At 39.2% G+C, this 19,783-nt stretch overlaps 1 pseudogene; it reads left to right on the top strand.

Moving 5' to 3' along the window:
* Nucleotides 1-19,783, top strand: part of LOC122550252 — a 42,178-nt pseudogene that overhangs the window by 7,989 nt on the left and 14,406 nt on the right.

Below are 19,783 nucleotides of genomic sequence, written 5' to 3'. Positions count from 1 at the left end.
CAGCACCTCACCCATATCCCTCCAAACCCTTCCTATTCATATACCATCCAGATGCCTCTTAAATATTGCAATTGTACCAGCCTCCCCAGATGCCTCTTAAATATTGCAATTGTACCAGCCTCCACCACATCCTCTGGCAGCTCATTCCACACAAGTACCACCCTCTGCTTGAAAAAGTTGCCCCTTAGGTCTCTTTTATATCTTTCCCGTCTCACCCTAAACTTATGCCCTCGAGTTCTGGACTCCCTGATCCCAGGGAAAAGACTTTGTCTATTTAACCTATCCATGCCCCTCATAATTTTGTAAACCTCGATAAGGTCACACCTCAGCCTCCGACGCTCCAGGGAAAACAGCCCCAGCCTGTTCAGCCTCTCCCTGTAGCTCAAATCCTCCAACCCTGGCAAGATCCTTGTAAATCTTCCTGAAGAAGGGCTATTGCCCGAAACGTCAATTCTCCTGCTCCTTGGATGCTGCTTGACCTGCTGCTCTTTTCCAGCAACACATTTTCAGCTCTAATCTCCAGCATCTGCAGTCCTCACTTTCTCCTAAGTATTCACTCGATCTATCCTGTCTATACCTCACGTATGCTTCCTTCTTTTTCTTAACCAAACCCTCAATTTCTTTAGTCATTCAGTATTCCCTATACCTACCAGCCTTCCCTTTCACCCTGACAGGAATATACTTTCTCTGGACTCTTGTTATCTCATTTCTGAAAGTTGCCCATTTTCCAGCCATCCCTTTACCTGCGACCGTCACCTCCAATCAGCTTTCGAAAGCTCTTCCCTAATACCGTCAAAGTTGGCCTTTCTCCAATTTAGAACTTCAACTTTTAGATCTGGTCTATCCTTTTCCATCACTATTTTAAAATGAATAGAATTATGGTCGCTGCCCCCAAAGTGCTCCCCCACTGACACCTCACTCACCTGCCCTGCCTTATTTCCCAAGAGTAGGTCAAGTTTTGCACCTTTTCTAGTAGGTACATCCACATACTGAATCAGAAAATTGTCTTGTACACACTTAAGAAATTCCTCTCCATCTAAACCTTTAACTCTATGGCAGTCCCAGATGATGTTTGGAAAGTTTAAATCCCCTACCCTTATGGCAGTCCCAGATGATGTTTGGAAAGTTTAAATCCCCTACCCTATTATTCTTACAGTTAGCTGAGATCTCCTTACAAGTTTGTTTCTCAATTTCCCTCTGACTATTGGAGGGTCTGTAATACAATCCCAATAAGGTGATCATCCCTTTCTTATTTCTCAGTTCCACCCAAATAACTTTCCTGGATGCATTGCTTCATATTTTCTTTTCTTGACACTTCTTTGTTAATTGTAATACAAATTGGGCTTTGTGAATTTGAAAGGATATCTGGGGCTTTTATTACCCAGATAAAACAAAATAAAAATAAATAAATAAAACATTTGTTATCTCCATATCACAGAATTGTTGCAGTGCAGAAGGAGGCCATATGAGCTGTGAATTTCTACGTATTGCTTTGCGTTTGAATTTCTTAAGACATGTTGTGTTTTCAGATACCAAAGTGCTGATGGGGATATTAAGTACCTTAAAGATGTGAAAGACCTTAAGTGGCCAGAGAGGAATACTTTGTTTGAACTTCACCGATGTAGAATACAATAATCAGCAGCGAGCAACAACCATTCAGGAAGAGTTTTACAGGTTTGAGAAAAAGCTTTTGTTTCCGTTGCATGTATTATAGCAAGGTATCCTCTTTTAGAGGATAATATCTGACCAATAAATCAAATTTATATAACCTACAAGTTTTTGAAAAATTAACTGCCTTTGACAATCGCCTTCCCCTCTTTCTCCCCACCATTAGCTCTTTTCCTTCTTTTCAGTTTCTCTCCATTTTTGTAACTTGTTTATTTTAGAGATGCTTTTGTGAAAGTTTTATATCACTGCACCATCTACAGTGGTAGAGACCATTACAGAAAACATGAACACTTTTTTATAACCTATTTCCTGAGAATCACTTCACAAAAGAGAGCAGTAGCACACTCTCTGCAGGTTTTGTAGAAGAAAAATTCACTTTCTATGGAGTTAAAAATGAAAAATCAACTCTGACATTTATATTTCTTCTTTCACATCAAGAATGTTATATTGTGGAATGTGATATACAGCAGCTAAAAGAAGAAAAAAATATTTTAATGTTTTTCTGAAAGAACCAAACACACACAAATAAGAATGCAATCTGTCCAATGATCTGATTAATCACATCGATAAATTCAGAATGCTGAGAAATGGGGATATTTCACATTTGAAGCAAATAAAAGTCCTGAATTTAAGTTTATTTTTGCAGTACCTAACTTGAATTCCTGATTATGAATATGTATTTTCAGAGGAAAGAGTAATTAAACTAATTGAATAACTTCTTCCAAGAACAACATGGTCACAATGGGTTGAAAGTTCTCTTTGTGCTATGAGGTTCTAAGGAATGAAGAGCACAGTATTTTTATGCAATAAATGAAACTCCTATGTTTACTCCATGAAATAACCATTTTTGATTTAAATTTACATTCCATTAAAAATGAGATGCTGCCTTTGACCTTTGGGAGCTAGCAATGGATGGTCATTTTGAACGATCTATATCAAATGCTCCCCTGAGAGTCAGGATTCACTCCTTTACAATGATGAAGGCAAGTACTTGAGTTTTTAAAAAGGAATATATGGACAGGAGATGTATTGCAGCTCAACAGAAAAGTATGTTCTCCAATGCTGTTGATACTTAAAGGTCATAATTTGGAGATGCCGGTGTTGGATTGGGGTGTATAAAGTTAAAAATCACACAATTCCAGATTATAGTTCAACAGGTTTATTTGGAAGCACTAGCTTTCATAACGCTGCTCCTTCAGGTGGTTGTGGAGTATAAGATCATAAGACACAGAATTTCTTGCAAAACTTTACAGTGTGATGTAACTGAAATTATACATTGAAAACTATTTTTAATATATACATCACACTGTAAACTTTTGCGTGAAATTGTCTTACGATCTTATACTCCACAACCACCTGATGAATGAGCAGTGCTCAGAAAGCTAGTGCTTCCAAATAAACCTGTTGGACTATACCCTGGTGTTGTGATACTTAAAGGTGTGAGCCATTGCAATAGCACTAATGCCTATCCATTTTCTGTCCATTTCTATTGCCCCAGAATTTATCCATACATTTGCAGAGCTGCGTGCAACCTTGACCGAGATCAAGGAAACATCCCTGCTTCTAAGGAGTTCTATGTGGCTTTTCAAGACTTTCCTGCCAGACAGAAGTAAGTAGCCTTTGCTATTTAGTATTATCTGTCACTCTGTTCACCAAAAGTATCATTGGAAAATTTGGCTCAATTATTTGTCAATCTTTTCTCCAATGCAGCATTCAATAGTTTTATATCATCAACATTTTCCCATTTCATTCAAATGTAATTGTGCTTTCATCATTAAAAATATCTACGCTTGCCATACTATTTATTCTGAATTTGGGATTGGAGATCCTGAAACACCATTCCAAAGACACTGAGTTCATGGTGCATTGGCAGCTGTAAGAGTTTGTGTTACTTTGTGCAGGTGCGTTGGCAATTGTAGAATTCCAACTCATTATTGTTACTCAGAGATGCCTGAATGTTTTTGCCCTTGAGCAAAGAGTTACTCTGATGGTTTGAACAGGCACTTCAAGATACCCCTCATCCAAACACAAGACTTATAACAGCGGGTTCAATTCTGAACATTCTTGTCTGATCCCTGGTCCTAAAGAAAAAGACAGCATATAAGAGATAAAAGCAGCTTTGACAAAGGGTCAGTTAGACTCGAAACATCAGCTCTTTTTTCTCCTTACAGATGCTGCCAAACCTGCTGAGATTTTCCAGCATTTTCTCTTTTGGTTTCAGCATATAAGAGAGTTTGGCAATTAAACCTTTCTCAATCAAGCCAATAATAGTTTAGTAACAAAAACAAAAATTGCTGGAAAAGCTCAGCAGGTCTGTCAGCATCTGTGGAGAAAGGTTAGAGTTAACCCTTGCTCAAACTCTAGCCTGATGGTTTCTTGTTCTTTATTGTTAATTCCACATCTCTTCATCCATTCCACATCTTTGTAGCTGATACATTAATTTCAACCATATCCATGCATCAGAGTGGCATATCTTCAAGATGCAATATACAATATGAATTCTGATACGTCAGCATATTTTAAGATGTGAACCATTTGGTCTACTTAAGTTAAAAATCACACAACAGCAGGTTATAGTCCAATAGGTTTATTTGGAAGCTCTAGCTTTTGGAGTGCTGCTCCTTCATCAGGTGGTTGCGGAGTATAAGATTGTAAGACACAGAATTTATAGCAAAAGTTTACATTGTGATGTAACTGAAACTTTACGTTGAAAAAGACCTGGATTGTTTGTTAAGTCTCCCATTGTTTAGAATGACCATGTTGGTTTCAGTTCTTTCATATGTAAGTAGCAAACCTTTTTTTTAAGTTACATTCTCAAGTGAACTTTAACAATATGTGCCATGTTGGCCTAATAATGTTTTGAAGTGTGAGCTTCCCTCTGTGAGGCTATCTGTGCCACAATGGTCAGACTGATTCTAATCTAAAAAACAGATTTACAGAATCTTACATGGATTCATGCAGTTTTTGAGCAAAGTAAAATGTAATTTTGCAAGTACAAATTCACTCCACAAACGTGTGTGCATGTGTGTGTCTGTGTGTGCATAGTGCAATGGAGTCACCAGTAGTGTGACATGAACCAAAGATCCCAGTTGAGGCCATCCCCATGGATACCGAACTTGCCTATCAGCCTCTGCTCAGCCACTTTGCGTTGTTGCTTGTCCTGAAATCTGTCTTGGAGGACGGTCATCCAAAGGTCTGAGGTTGAAAATCACGGACCGCTGAAATGTTCTCTGATTGGGAGGGAACACTCCTGTCTGTTGATTGTTGTAACTTGTCCATTCATCTATTGCCGTAGCCTCTGCTCAGTCTCGCCAATGTGCCATGTCTCAGGGCATCCTTGCCTGTAGCATATGAGATAGACAACGTTGGCTGAGCCACATGAGTACCTGCCACGTACATGGTGATCTACTTAAGAACAGTTTATGTGATTGTGCTTTATGCAACTAATGACACTGAAGGTAATGTGCAGGTTGGGAATCTAACAACTTTCAGTGCCTCAAGATAAATGGAGGAACCATCAAAACAAAACAACAATTTGGAATCTATACAATGCATTTAAGGTAGTGAACATTCTTGAACAAAATTTAATACCCAGATATGTAATGGAATCTCAAGGTAGGTAACCAAAGGTGTGTTCAAAGGAATATGTAAAACAGAAACAAGAGGTTTAGGGAGGGAATCCCTGAGCTTGGTTAGGAAGCCGATGACAGTGCTACCAATGAGGAAGTGATCTGAAATTGGGTCTGCACAAGAGGCTGAAATTGGAGCAGGTATGGTATTTCTGGAGGAGAGTGCAGATACATGGGGGGCAAGGACATGGTAAGATTAGAAAACCAGAATGAGAATTTAAAGTCAAGTTGTTGTTTAACTGAGCGTAAGCTATTGTCTGCCTTCAGGCACCAGGGTGATGAGTGAATGGGACTTGAAGTTATTTTATGGAAGCAGAATTTTGGATCATGTCAAGTTTATTGAGGATGGAAGAGTGGAGGCTGATCAAAACTGAGGCTTTAAACCTGAAATGGAGATGGGCCTGTTATGATCTGGGGAAGAAGATCTAGTTAGGATCTATGGAGCAGCCTATGCATATTGCAGCATCAAGCCAAAGTGCTGGAGAAATTCAGCAAGTCTGGTAGCGTTTGTTGAGATAGGGAGAGAGTTAATGTTTTGAGTCTGATATGACTCCTCTTTGGAACCTGTGTAATAGTGCTGCACCCCCATGTAAGTTACAAGCAAAATTTTCTCTCTGATAAAACCTCTAAAGGGATCCTCAGCCTGCAAGAGGTTGCCATGAACAGTAGTCACAGAATGACTAAATTGTGTATTCATTCGTTTGCTTTTTTCACTGTGTGCTATGGCTCACAATGGTCTTTCTTGACTCCCTGCACCCCCCCCCAACCCCTTCGCAACCCACTACATTCATCCACTGTCCCCAGTCTCAGACATCACCTCTCAGGGGACCCTTTTCCTTCACATTATTTCCAATCACTTTCATCTGCCTCTTTGGTTGTCTTCACTCCTCTTTCCTGATCTTGTCCAGTACAATGGCGAAAGTGAGGACTGCAGATGCTGGTGATCAGAGTCAAGATTACAGTGGTGCTGGAAAAGCGTAGCAGGCCGGGCAGCATCCGAGGAGCAGGAAACTCGATGTTTTGGGCATGAGCCCTTCTTCTGCTCCAGATTTGGATTTTTAAAAATTTTTCAATAATGGGGATTCAGTTGTGCCTGATCTAACAAAGTACACAAAAACAATGTTCATCATTAGATATCATTTTGTTACGTGAGATGAACTTATACAATTGTACTGAAGACAATGTGAAAGATTATTCCCCGCCGCCCCCCCCCCCCCCCACCTCCAAGCACCCAGGTTCTCTTGATCACTGACAACACAAGTGAACAAAGTTAAAAGTCTCACAACACCAGGCTATAGTCCAACAGGTTTATTTGGAAGCACTAGCTTTCAGAGAAATACTCCTTCATCAGGTAGTTGTCAAGCATCTGCTGAAGGAGCAGTGCTCCAAAAGCTGGTGCTTTCAAATCAACCTATTGGGCTATAACCTGGTGTTGTGATTTTTAACTTCAGTCCAATGCTGGGACCTCCAAATCAATTCAACTGTAGTCTATCATCTTTTCATCTTTGAAGTGATGTTGAACTGTGCCAGAATATTTACACCACAAAAGCATTGGGAGAACTGATGTAACTGAAGCTTTACTTCTCAATATTAATCCTTAATTTGATAGTTTCAGATATATTATGACAAAAGCCATTTGGATGCAGAATTGGCTCAAAGGTAGAAGACAGAGGATGGTGGTGGAGGATTGTTTTTCAGACTGGAGGCCTGTAACTAATGGAGAGCCACAAGGATCGGTGCTGGGTCCTCTACTTTTTGTCATTTACATAAATGATTTAGATGCGAGCATAAGAGGTACAGTTAGTAAGTTTGCAGTTGACACCAAAATTGGAGGTGTAGTGGACAGCGAAGAGTGTTACCTCAGATTAGAACAGGATCTTGATCAGATGGGACAATGGGCCGAGAAGTGGCAGATGGAATTTAATTCAGATAAATGCAAGGTGCAGCATTTTGGGAAAACAAATCTTAGCAGGACTTATACACTTAATGGTAAGGTCCTAGGGAGTGTTGCTAAACAAAGAGACCTTGGAGTGCAGGTTCATAGCTCCTTGAAAGTGGAGTTGCAGGTAGATAAGATTACTTACAGTATGGAAACAGGCCCTTCAGCCCAACAAGTCCAAACCAACACTCCCAGACCCATTCCCCTAACACTATGGGCAACATAGCATGGCCAATTCACCTAACCTGCACATTTTTGGACTGGGGGAGGAAACTGGAGCTCCCGGAGGAAACCCATGCAGACACGAGGAGAATGTACAAACTCCACACAGACAGTTGTCTGAGGCAGGAATTGAATCCAGGTCTCTGGTGCTGTGAGGCAGCAGTGCTAACCACTGTGCCACCGTGCCGTGAAGAAGACGTTTGGTATGTTTTCTTTTATTAGTCAGAGTATTGAGTACAGGAGTTGGGAGGTCATGTTGTGGCTGTACAGGACATTGGTTAGGCCACTGATGGAATATTGTGTGCAATTCTGGTCTCCTTCCTATCGGAAAGATGTTGTGAAACTTGAAAGGGTTCAGAAAAGATTTACAAGGATGTTGCCTGGGTTGGAGGATTTGAGCTACAGGGAAAGGCTGAACAGGCTGGGGTTAGTTTCCCTGGAACGTCGGAGGCTGAGGGGTGACCTTATAGAGGTTTACAAAATTATGAGGGGCACGGATAGGATAAATACACAAAATATTTTTCCTGGGGTGGGGGAGTCCAGAACTAGATGGCATAGATTTAGGGTGAGAGGGGAAAGATATAAAAGAGACCTAAGGGGCAACGTTTTCACTCAGAGGGTGGTACGTGTATGGAATGAGCTGCCGGAGGAAGTGGTGGAGGCTGGTACAATTGTAACATTTAAAAGGGATTTGGATGTGTATATGAATAGAAAGGGTTTGGAGGGATATGGGCCAGGTACTGGCAGGTGGGACTAGATTGGTTTGGGATATCTGGTCGGCATAGACTGGTTGGACCGAAGGGTCTGTTTCCATGCTGTAGATCTCTATGACTCTATTTAACCTTTTTTGATTGGTTAAGGTTGAGAGATGTGTGATGTCTCCTCACCTGTGTGAATAGTCATGTAAGCTGACATAAATATCCAGCCCTGGTTCTCTTGGCCCAAAGAGATCACCTTACATATTCAGGATGGGATATGTCCTCCCTGTAGATCTACATTGGAGTTAGAGGAACAGTGTTATATTCCATAGTACCGACTGGTACTGTTATTCACAAACACCAAGCCAGGTCAAATGCAAAACAATGTCCCTGTGGAATATAGGTCTACCTATGCCACATATAGGTTTCCAATACTTTGATTTATTAACAGCAAAGCTAAATCAAAACCATGGTTCCTATTTTAATATTTAAAAAAAGCCACGTTGAGACTGCTGGCCAAAATTTGCTAATTTCTTTAAGGTTTCAAGTTTGTTTTTAAATTGAAATTAAGTCTGGGAACTGAGGGTAATATTTAGTTATTTCAATATCTTAAACTTTAATGTAATCTAAATACATTATCTCAAAAACAGTTTATTGGACGCAGCTACTTCCCTATTTTCCAACTGCTTTAACTATTTAGTTGTCACATTCAGCAGACTAATTCAAATTGAATGATTTAAGAAGATGGCAATTTTTAAACCCTAGATTACTTACAGTGTGGCCCTTCAGCCCAACAAGTCCACACCAACCCGCAACTCATTCCCCCCTTCAACTAACACTACGGGCAATTTAGCATGGCCAATTCACCTAACCTGCACATTTTTGGACTGTGGGAAGAAACCGGAGCACACCCACACAGACACGGGGAGAATATGCAAACTCCACACAGTCAGTCACCTGAGGCGGGGATTGAACCTGGGTCTCTGCACTGTGAGGCAGCAGTGCCACCATGCTGCCCACAATGTAAAACGCTCCATTAGTAGTAGTAATCAAAAACTTAATGCCTGTCTATGCTTTCCTAACCTATGATTTCACTACAGTCGCTGGCCACTACTGATGGCTGTACCAAATGGTTCAAAGCAAAGGTGCCTTACTTGAGCTCCAGTTTAGTTTCAACTCAGCTTGTGTTTCCATCACACAGATCGCCGACCACCAATCTGGAAAATAAAAACATCTGTCTTCATCCCTGCCTCATCCATATTGTTTTTCATCAAATGTTTAACTGTTTCAATGCCCCGCTAAGTACCCTCTTATCTACTACATTTCTATCTTGAGCTCATCCAAAACTCTTAGTTCTCCCACAACTGGAACCAAGTCCTGCTCTCCTATCACTTCTGTAATTGCTAACCTAAAAAAAGACTCCTGTCTCACTTCCCCAATACCTCCAATTTGGAATTCCAATCATCCGCTTTAAAAACTCATGGATAGCATCTCCCCTCCTAGGTCTGTACGTTCACTATGCCATGCATTCTTGTTCTTCACCCTGCCATTACTAGCCATGACTTCAGCCATCTAACGATTAATCAGCCATTTTGAACTGTGCAAAACCTACTTTTTTGACTGAACTTTGTCTATTCTAATATTTCCTTTGGCTTGGTGTCCTTTATTGTCTGTTTATTTTCCAAAGTTAAATATGCTATGTTGATGGAAATCTTGGTATGCATAGTCATTACTCTGGCCTTTACTACAGTAGTTTTGTTTGGCTTGGTTTTATAAATTTTTAAGGGTTATGAATGCAGATTTTACAGTTCTGGTGCAATAGTTAATCAATGTTTGTCAGAAAGTATATTGGGTTTCCTGATGTGCCACTGGGATAAATGCATAATTGAGGCTTGACATTTGCTTGATCTGGTTTCACAAAAGCACAAGAGGATAGCCGACCAACATAAGCCTGCACTTTTAGTTGGGATCAGGCTTTTTACTTTGCCTAGTTCCAAGCAGCGCACTTGTTTTCTTATGCCCTCTCCTGCATTTGTATCATTGAATTAACTTGGCTCAATAGACTAATGCTTACAGTTGGAATTTGCTGTGTTGTACTTGCACAGAAATTGGCACCAGTTTATGAATCCAGCCACAGGAAGTCAGGCCAAATCTCCCAAGAATTGCATTTTTGTATGCTGCAACATAAACTGGTGTAAAATTAACAAAACAGCATAAATATTTTGGTCCCATAGAGAGCATATAACAAGTGCCATCTTCCTCTTTCAGTTACAAACTTATTGATTTGAAGTTCTCAAGCTATCATTAATACGGATTAAGTGGAATATATTTAAGAATATTTAATACATACTTTTTCTCTTTAAAAAATGATGACTTTTGATGGTAAATGTTTTAATAATAAATAATGATTAATATAGCATAGTTCTTGGTTGAGAGATTGTGTTAGATTGTTAGTATTATGCTATTCATTATTAGAGCATATCTCAGTGGAAATGACTTTGAATGACTTTGACTGAAGGCTTGAACAATGAGTTCATTGTCAGTGTCTAAAGGACCAATGGTTCATGCTCTTATTAGGTGCTTGGGATGATCTGGTGCAGTTCTGTCATCTCTGGACATCCGGGGTCTTTGGTAGAGGCACTCCAGATCTTTGGGCTGCCTTTTAGCAGACAAAGAAATTTTCACTACACAGCAGAAGGGAAAGGTAATAGTTGGTAGAGTTTGACTGAACAGTGCAGTCAGTCTGTCAATATGGGTGAAGGTTCTCCTGTCTATATTAATCATGATTGATGACATGGACATGGCATATGGAAGTAACTACTCTAAACTACCAGCAACCCTTGCTCCCCAACTCAATGGCTTTGCCTTTACCCCCATTCCTCCAGGTGTTGCTTTTAAAAGATTTCCTTACGCATTGCAGTAAAGAAGAGAATGAAGAGCTGGGGAGCCATTACACACTCTTGCTCTGTCACTGCTTACCAGAGGCATCAGAGGCACAAACAATGCAAACTTTCACCATGAAGTAGACACAGGATTTTGATAGGTGCAAATATTTAGCTTGTAAATTTGCAATTCCAAATGGGATATATGCAGGAAATGGATATTCTTTGGTCTTTTTGGGCTGGGATAATGTTAATGAGTCATGAGATTTTGGTAAAGATCATTTCAGCTGCAATCAAATGAGAGCATTGTTATATTAGTATTTTAAGTAGTTCAGTCGTACATTTCCACTGTTGTGCGATCCTCCTTCTGAATTCTCCAGAAACTTTCTCTCAAACCTTTTTCATTATATGTTCCATAGTTTGGTGGCTTAGTGTACAGAGAGGAACAGACTGCAGATAGCCTCAAAACCAGATGACTCTGCAGGAGAGTGAAAAAGTGTTTGAAATGAGTCAGGATAAAAATCTGTATCACAATATTTGCACCAGCCTTTATCCTACAATTCATGGTAAATGACCGCCTAGTTAAATTAGAATCTGAAAAATCACTAAGTTTGTAAGGTTTTAGGGCCAGTTTGATTATACCTAACAGATACTGTGTCAGATAAGTGGCTTTCAAGTTTTCTCAATGTTGAGGGCGTGAAAGTGGAGCTAGCTAAAGTAAACTGGCAAATTAGTTTAAGTGATCGATCAGGGGCAAATATTGAAGGGCACATGTCAGAGTACACAAAAGAAATGCACACCAGCCAAAGAGAATGAAAGGTGGAGTGGCCATTTCCCAAAGTTCTCTCTCTCCCTCTCCCTCTCCCTCTCCCTCTCTCCATAACAGATGTATATTCAATGCGAAGAAACAGAACCCAAGTTCGCCAGTGAAAATTATATTTAACTTGAAGAAAAGAATAAGTACAATTCGGCCTTTACAGAAGCATGACTGTAGGAATAGCATAGACTGGGATCTAAATACTAATGGCAATATGACTTTTCAGAAGAACAGAACATTACAAAATAGTGGAGGGGTAGGTCTGCTAGCTGTTGATGGTATAAGCACAATGAAGAGGGCTGATCCAAGGTCGAGACTAGAATATAAGGTTGTTCAGATTACCCTGAGAAAGGCATGAAGTCATTTGTGAAGTTGGTATATAGGCCCTGATACTGGTAACCATATTGTCGAATAGAGTGCAAAGGAAGAACTAGTATGAGCTTGTTAGAAAGGTAACAACTATTTTCATAAGGGATTTTAATCTACGTATAGAATTTAAGAAATGTGCAAAGGGAGCATCTACAAGCTCATACAATTTTTGCTTTTTGTATTAAAGGGGAAGGAAAATAATTTCTTAACATCATATGCTAGAGCTAACCAGAGTGCAGTCAATGCTAGATGTGGTGTGGCGCAAGATGATGGGGTTAAGTAATGACCTCCACGGTTATGGTGTCCTTGGACATCACAGATAGAATCACGTTTTGTGTTCTGTTTTCTGGAAGGAAGGAGTCCCAGCCTAGTATTTTCAATGTTGAGGGCATGAAAGTAGATCTCGCTAAAATAAATTGGCAAATTAGTTTAATGATAGATCTGGGGCAGGTATTGAGGAGGATATATCAGAGTACACAGAATAGATGCACACCAGCCAAAGAATTTCCAAGGGGAAGACCACAACCCTTGGTTAACTAAAGAGAGCTAAAGATCATATCAAATTTCAAGTGAAAGCATATAGTTGTACAAAAGCGGTCACAACTTCACACTATTAAAAAAAAATCAGAGTTGCTCTTTAGTACCTGTGTGAAGTTTTGTTAAAGCTTGATTAACAGAACAAAGCTTTTGAAAGATTTAATTAATCAATACTAGAAATAATTTTGCAAAATTCTGTACCACTAAAAGTACATGTTTAAAGACTGACAGAATATGACAAATGAATATTTCAGATTTCTTCATTGTTTTAGTCAATTTCTGTATAGTTTCTACTCAGCTCCTCCTTAAGATAATGATATTTTCATTTGAAGTGAAGATCAATAATTGAGAGTCCATTATTGCATAATTTAAGAGTTGAGATTTCTTCTAATTCCTGTAAAGAGGGAAGGATTATGGCTTTTGCAGCATGTTGGTTATTTAGTGTCTGGAATTAATTGCATATCAAGCATGTAAAGTACATTTTGAAAAAAAGAATTCTTTTAAAGTTTAAAAATAAGGCTTTCCAATTGCATTCATAGAATAATTTCATTGTTTGTGGATAACCACATTAAGTAATTGACTTGGTGTTTGTGATTTCTCTTCAAATTTTCCAATTATTTTCTATAATTAAGGCAATGCTTTCCCTTGCAGGTAATGATGAAATTAAGAGGGGAATCTTAATGATGCTGTTTGGAAGAGTTCAAAGACGGCAAAAGATGGTATTTCTCTTCGTGGTGGTATTAATGTCTGTATTGTTGGTGACCCGAGCACATCAAAGAGCCAGTTTCAAAAGTAAGCAATATGATTTATTGTCACAATTGTAAACTGTTATTGTAGATGAATTTCTTTCATGTAGAAACCTAAATTGCACTAAGGGAAACGTCTTACTACATTCTTGGGTCTGCTGTTAACATCTTTAATGTCATGGATATTCTAACGGTGATAAGGTTACAGACGTTGTTTGTTTGATGGAATGTAGCACTGTCAGTTCTTCCAGAATGGCTTAATACACTGATTTCCTGCAAATGTCTTTCAGATAAACTTCACAAAAATGACTATGAAGAAAAGTTGGCTTTCTCTACAGTGATTGATGTTAAAAGTGGGCGAAATTACTCTCATAATATTCAGCCTGAAATTTAAACCGTATAGTTGATCATGAATACAATACATAAACATTTAGGAGAATGCACTGTACAGAAGCAGGCCATTTAGCTTAACTGATCAAAACTAGTGTTGATATTGCTCACCAATCTCTTCCCACTCCCCCTCATCTAACCTTTGTCAGCATTTTGCTTAGTTCCTTTCACCCTCTTATATTTTAGATTTTCCTTGCATACTTTTGTTATTCTTGACAATTCCTTGTGGTAATGTATTCCAAATTGTCTCAACTCGCAGGTTAATAAACTTCTCAATTCCTGTTTGGATTCATTAATATAGGTATAATCATTTTGAAAACATGAACTTGCATACTTTGGGAGCACAAGTAGCAATGTAGCAGCTTATTCAAATAGCAATGGCCACACAGAGATATAGTGGGTTCTGGGTGCTTTGCTTCATAAAGTCCCAAAAAGGTAATTTGCAAATATAGCAAGTGATTAGGAAAGGAAATGGAATGTTGTAATTTATTGCAAGAGGAAGGGAAGTTGAAAATAAGAATGTTTTGCCACAGTTGTGTAGCATTGTTGCGACCACATCTAGAGTACTATAAAGAGTCATGATTGCCTTCTTTAAGAGAGGATATAATTGCATTTTTGCTTGCAGGAGAGGGGAGTTGAGACCGTATCTTATCAAATGGCCTACTCCTCCTCATTTGCTTTTTGAATCAGGTACCTCATTTTAACTGTTAATTCGGCTTCATGTTTTGATAACTGTCTCAAACAAAATTTGTGAAGTAGAAGGATCACGTTTTCCTTTGTCAGCCTTCATTTGTCTGAGGGCAATGGTGAAATTCTGTCTGAATCTGGATGTAGGTTTGCTCGCTGAGCTGGAAGGTTCATTTTCAGACGTTTTGTCACCATACTAGGTAATGTCTTCAGTGAGCCTCTGAATGAAGCACTGCTGATGTTTCCTGCTTTCTATTTATGTTTGCATTTCTTTGGGTTGTTGATGTCAATTCCTGTGATGATGCCATTTTGTGTACTTTTTCTCAGGGGTGATAAATGGGGTCCAAGTCAATGTGTTTGTTGAAAGAGTTCCAGTTGGAATGCCATGCTTCTAGGAATTCTCGTGCGTGTCTCTGTTTGGCTTGTTCTAGGGTGGTTGTGTTGTTCCAGTCAAAGTGGTGTCCTTCCTCATTTGCATGTGAGGATACTAGTGAGAGAGGGTCATATTGTTTTGTGGCTAGTTGATGCTCATGTATCCTGGTGGCTAGTTTTCTGCCTGTTTATCCAATGTAGTGTTTGTTACAGTTCTTGCATAGTATTTTGTAAATGATCTTAGTTTTGCTTGTTGTCTGTATAGGGTCTTTCAAGTTCGTTAGCTGCTGTTTTAGTGTGTTGATGGGTTTGTGGGCTACCATGATGCCAAGGGGTCTGAAAAATGGACCTTCTAACTCAGCGAGCAAACCTACATCCAGAACCTCAACCTGGGCTACAAATCTTCTCAAAACTGTCTGAATCATTTTGAAACACCATTTGACTGTACTTAATAAGTATTGAATCCTGGATGTTACCTGCATTAGCAAAGAAATAGGACTAAATGCCTGAGTCAGGAAAATGGGTGACTGGGTGGCAATCTAGCAAGTGTTGCTGTATCTCTAACATTGTCCTCTCCTTGGTGGTTGGGTTACCAGGACTAAGAACCTACTTTGCTAGCAGCTTAGTTGCTGGGCCACATGCTACACCCACATACCTTTTTGGAGGAGATGCATATTAAGCCAACTGAATTGATCCCAGTTGAGTAGAACACCCTCCTGGATATGTAGAAGTTTTTAGAATTGTTGTATCTATCCAGGCAAGTGGCATTGATCTTCCATAGGTAATGAAGGAGATTGAATGAATGGCTTAGAGTACCCAGCTTCTACCCTATATTTGTATCCAGGCTGATTAAAATAAATTAAGTGAGACAACAAGTTAGGACCCTTATTAAAAAGTGAATTTTCCTAATCAACAATTAGAATGGATTTCCAGATAGTAGTGCAGGTGAAGTGTGGAGCTAACAAAAAGATTGTGCATCACCAGCTCAGGCTCCCTCAACTGTTTCATGGCAAATAGTTCTGAAATGTACACAGTGGTAATGCAGAAAAATGTGGCAGCCAATTTGGCCACAAGTAATCACAAATGAAATTTTTAAAAAATCATTTTTTCATATTGGTCAGGACCATAGAAGAATTCTCTCTCTCTTTAAAGCAAGCTCACATTTGTTATCAAGCAAACATTAAAAAAAAGGTCATAGAACTTATTGAAGGGACATCTCTCCCTTATTGATACACTAAATTTCAAAAGAGATTGAGCACAAATCAGTAACATTTGAATCCAGAATCACCTGACTCTGGCAAGACTGAAATTGCATTGGAATCAATTGTTAAGATTCTGGAGTCTTTGTAAGGATGAATTAGAATTTATTTGGGCTTTGATTTAATTGAAACTGTCATTTGCTGGTAGATTTCTACTTGTGCATTTTTGTTCGACCACTGGAGGACAGTAGCATGCCAGATAAATCTACAGTTCTAAAACCGTCAGAGACAATTTCCAGTAATGGATTAAATTTGAGGATTTATTTAAGAAATTAGTGCAGAATTTTTATGTGGTCTACTTACTTTGTAGAATGTGTGATCCTTGTTTTAAAAGGAAACAAAACAATTAGAAAAATATTTTAATATAGATGCTGATTTATTCTCCTGGTTGTCTCCATTGTCTCCTTTGCTGGATTACAGCTCCTTATAATGAGAATAATTCCACATCCACTGTAAATTACTAACTGGGCTTAACCGTGACACACTGTATCATCAGATACACTTTGTTTCAAGATTATTTGCAGCTGATATACAACACAGTTTCAAACAAAAAACTGGGTTCATCTCCACTCTCAGCAGCCATTACTGACTTTCTTGATAGAATTATGATACTGTTATATTCAGCCTGTGGCCATTCACTGTGCACTCAGAGCTTTGATTACTTCAGTTCACTGGATGGCTGGTTAGTGATGCCAACTGGGTGGATTCAATTCTCATACTGACTGCAAGGACTAGCTTTTCCAATCTCAAACTAGCCGGAGGCATGGTGATCATCCATCTATTAAACTACAAACAGCCTTTTCTCTCTCTTTTGTCTCTTCCCTTCATTTGATACTTTCCTGCTCTCTCTCTCATGCATTTGATGACTAAGTGCATAACAGACACTGACTATGGACCTGCACCCAATCAAGAACTTGCACCTTCTGAAAAATAAATGAACAGAATTGATCATTGCCAATCATGTTTCAAATCGGAATGCTGACACCAATTTTAACTTTGAGGACCTTTTTAACGTAAGAAAAGATATCAGGCATCCTGAAGCATTATGATACCAAGTTGCATAGAAGGTATGACATCAGATGATCAAAAGTCGATTTTTGCTCAGCCACACTTCGAGGAGAGAGTAGTAGAGGGGAAAATTCAGATCCCACACAGGTGAAGTCCGAGCCGGCAGTAAGGAACATTTCTAAAATTTAGGTTGCGCAAGAGGCGAAATTAAGTTGGACAAAAAACAATTGTTGTCTTGAGACCAATGACTGAAGGGTCATGGAGAGATTTGAAAATGGCAATAAGAATTTAGCAATGTTTAACTGGGGAGGCATTGTAGTACAGCGAGCACGTATGTGAATGATATTTGGTAGGATTTGAGACATGGGCAGTAGAATGTTGGATGGTCATATTTTGTTAGAGGATGCAATGAGGTAGACTGGTCAGAAATTATTAAAACAGTCAGTTCTTGAAATAACAGATATATACAGAGAATTTCAGCAGCAGTGGAAATGGTCATACCAGTGTTGAAAATGACTGGTTGGAGCAGATTTTTGTGTATATGTGTGTGTGTGTGTCTCTCTATATATATGTTTTCAAATATACATTGAAAACTCGTCTTGGGATCAACTATCCAAGATAACATTATATATAAATCTTATTTATTGTGATCATAGTTATTTTGTTTTGTCTCTAATTCAACTGTAAATGTTTTACAAGGCATTAATGCTCTATAGGTCCTTTTTAATTAATCTCCCTTGGTTGATTTCTTTCTATACGGTGATCCAGGCTTGATTCCGGCCTCAGGCAACTGTCTGTGTGGAGTTTGCACATTCTCACTGTGTCTGCGTGCGTTTTCTCCGTGTGTTCCAGTTTCCTCCCACAGTCCAATGATGTGCAGGTTAGTGGATTGTCCATGTTAAATTGCCCATGGTGTCCAGGGATGTGCAGATTAGGTGGGTTAGGCATGAGAAATGCAGAGTCACAGGGATAGAATAGGTGGGTGGGTCTGTAATTGACTGTAATTGCTTTTAGTTTTTAAGAAAAACCGTTCAGGCCTACACATGAAAAGCATCAGTAGAAGACAATTAGCCTGCTACTGTTGAACTGACTTTCATTGTGCTTGGTTCACTTGAGGGAAGGGGGCCTCTATTCAAATCCATGCAGCATTTTCCTACTGGAATAAAAAAGAAAGCAGAAAATAGAACATAGAACATTACAGCGCAGTACAAGCCCTTCAGCCCTCGATGTTGCACCGCCCTGTCATACTAATCTGAAGCCCATCTCACCTACACATCCATATGCCTGTCCAATGATGACTTAAATGCACTTAAACTTGGCGAATCTACTACCATTGCAGGCAAAGCATTCCACACCCTTACTACTCTGAGTAAAGAAATGAAAGTGTAGATTAGAATGTAGTTGAGAATACATGCCTTTTTCTTGATTGTAGTCAGAAAATCTAAAGATAATTTGACAGTAAGCAAGTGAAGTAACATGAAGGGCAAGTCAATTAGCTCAGTTGGCTAGTTTGTGATGAAGGGCTGTTGCCCAAAACATCGATTTCTCCTGCTCCTTGGATGCTGCCTGACCTGCTTTCCTTTTCCAGCACCCCACTCCCCGCTAGTTTGTGATGCAGTGTGATGTCAGCAGAATGAGTTCAATTCTTGTATCAGCTGTGGTCACCATGAAGGTCCCTTCTCTCGAACCTGTCCCTTGCTTGAAGCATGATGACCCTCAGGTTAAAATCTGCACCAAACATCTCTCACTAATAAGAGCAGCCCTATAATTCTGAGGTTTTAGTGACTACTGTTTACATGAAGCCTACATTTGGAAATGCAAGTGTTAATTTGATAAAAGTGGAAGTGAATCAACACTTGCAGCAAAGAGCAGAAAGGGATTAAACCTATAGCTTTTGGGACTTTGCTAAAATGTGATGGACGAAGTGGCTGTAAAATTTAAAAAATTTAGATATGCTTCAACTACCAAAACATTTGTATGATTTTGTAGTAGCAAAATTTTATGATTTTTTTTTTAAAGACCAAACCTAAGCATGAAGGAAAATACAGAACTAACAAATGAAAGAGTTTGAGAGATTCATTGCATATGAGTGAGTGACATGGCATTTCAGTGGGACAAGTCTATGGAAGCCGAGCAGTCTGTATGCTTATATTAATCAAAATATTTCAATCTTCAGACAGGCAGGTGAAGGGATTTTTTTTTAAAATGGGAAACATAATTACAATGTCCACGGTATTAGACAAGAACTTTCGGAAGCTGATTGGAGGCAGATGTTCGCAGGTAAAGGGACGGCTGGAAAATGGGAAGTCTTCAGAAATGAGATAAGAATCCAGAGAAAGTATATTCCTGTCGGGGTGAAAGGGAAAGCTGGTAGGTATAGGGAATGCTGGATGACTAAAGAAATTGAGGGTTTGGTTCAGAAAAAGAAGGAAGCATAAGTCAGTTATAGACTGGATAGATCATGTGAATCCTTAGAGTATAAAGGGAGTAGGAGTAAACTTAAGAGGGAAATCAGGAGGCCAAAACAGGGACATGAGATAGCTTTGGCAAATACAATTAA

The sequence above is a fragment of the Chiloscyllium plagiosum genome, chromosome 5, assembly GCF_004010195.1.
Source record: "Chiloscyllium plagiosum isolate BGI_BamShark_2017 chromosome 5, ASM401019v2, whole genome shotgun sequence".
Taxonomy (NCBI): Eukaryota; Metazoa; Chordata; class Chondrichthyes; order Orectolobiformes; family Hemiscylliidae; genus Chiloscyllium; species Chiloscyllium plagiosum.
The sequence above is the reverse complement of the archived record's forward strand: the minus strand, read 5'-3'. Positions and strand labels throughout refer to the sequence as shown.